This window comes from Tupaia chinensis, unplaced genomic scaffold (genome assembly GCF_000334495.1).
Source record: "Tupaia chinensis unplaced genomic scaffold, TupChi_1.0 Scaffold000257_1, whole genome shotgun sequence".
In the NCBI taxonomy this organism is placed as follows: Eukaryota; Metazoa; Chordata; class Mammalia; order Scandentia; family Tupaiidae; genus Tupaia; species Tupaia belangeri.
Genome location: NW_006159737.1, coordinates 2,145,629 through 2,147,317, shown reverse-complemented (window position 1 = coordinate 2,147,317; position 1,689 = coordinate 2,145,629). Strand labels below are relative to the sequence as shown.

General features: G+C 34.9%; 1 non-coding gene across 1 annotated transcript; it reads right to left on the bottom strand.

Annotated features, from left to right (window-relative positions):
• Positions 1 to 655: 655 nt before the first annotated feature.
• On the bottom strand, positions 656 to 776 carry LOC114007943 (small nucleolar RNA SNORA26). The gene has a single exon (XR_003549508.1). It is a non-coding gene; the product is annotated as a small nucleolar RNA SNORA26 (small nucleolar RNA).
• Positions 777 to 1,689: the final 913 nt, after the last annotated feature.

Sequence of the window (1,689 nt, the reverse complement as noted above, 5' to 3'; positions counted from 1 at the left end):
AAGATTCTGGAAGCTCAGTGATTTTCTGTTGTTTAGCCATAATAATGTAGCTGATAGGTCTCTTTGGCCCTTTCATCATCACTTTCATCCTAGCCATGTTCAGTTAGCATATCATTTGCATGTTGGCAAGACAGTTACTTTAATATGCAGTAATAAAAAAAGAGAGACAGAACCCAAACAGGAAAAAAGAACACCTTTTTAATAACTGATGCATTAAATGAAGAAGAGTTTTCTTTCATGAGAGTATATTACTTGACCTTCTGCAAAGACAAGTTCATTGGATTTAATTTTAAGGACTCAATTACATTTTTTTTTCCTAGCTAGATATGGTTTGAATTGCTGAAGTCTGGTTAGAATGCAAAGAGGCTATTAAAATGATTTTTAGCATTTTTTTTCTAAAGAGTGGTCTATTAATTGCTTGTGAATATTCATCCCTCAAACCTCCTCCTCTATTAGGCTCAAGCTAGAGTTGTAAGATTATGATGTTTTCACTGATGTAATTAATAACAAATGTTACTCGTTAACTTGGTTATCACCAAATTGGACGTTTGACAAATGTACTTAGGGCCTTGCTCCAGTGAATTTCATATAGATAGGAGGCAACATATCGACCTCAAAAAATGAAATCAAGAACATTCTTATTTTTTTCTTTTTCAGCTGTGACTCCAGACAGGATCCAAAGAGGAGTTGATCATCTCTTCTCTGGGTTTTATGGAGACTTACTTTACCCTTCTGTGTTAGCCTCTTAAAGCACTGCGGCAGCCTTAAAAGGGCACAGGAAAGGGTGAATCAAGAACATTATTATGGAAGTAAAAAAATAAATAAATAAAAGTGGAGAAGTCATTTTATCAAGTTTTGGAAAACCAAAAAAATAATGATTTTTAAAACCAGTTCTATTTAGGTTTCTCTGAACACCACACTCAAATAATTTCAGACATCTGTGTAATATATAACATTAACTGAATGGTTAAAAGATAGTTTAAAATACCAGAAGCAAGGGACCAGCAGATGGTGTAATGTTTATGTCACTGGACTCCTACAGAGTCCACTGTGGTTCAGGTCCTGGATCCAGTGCCTTAAACCTCATGCCAGGTGCATGCCCAAGATCCCAAGAGGAGAACGGAGGAGAAGGGATTACAACATGTCCATACCCCCTGGGGGGAGTGACTTCTCGCTTTCTGTCGCTCTGTCTTTCTCTGTCTCTCTGGTGAGCACATGTGCTCTATAGCAAAAATCTCTCTCAAAAAAAAAAAAAAAAAAAAGGAAACACAAAAACAAAAGCAAGAACACTACCAAAAAAGCAATAATATGTAACATGCAGAGATTAGATCATAAGAAAAATAAATAACCTACCACTCTGTTCCACTTTTTATTCTATAACCACAAAAATCTATTTTTGGATAATCAGAAAATTTAGAGTAACAGCAATGAAAATCTGCCCTATTGCAATTCTGCAAATTGTAACCTTGAAAAGGGTACTCAGATGTGTACCAACTGATCTGAATTGTGAGAAGTCATAAGGAGCTAGATTCACATTAGTCTACATTAATTTGAAATATTTCTGTAGGCTGAATTGATGTTTACCTCTATGCTATTTAAAAGAAAAATCAGACTGTAATGAGGATTTTTCTTTAATTAAAGAAATAGACTATTTTCCTGTTTGAAGTGGTAACCTTTACTGTGCTGGTC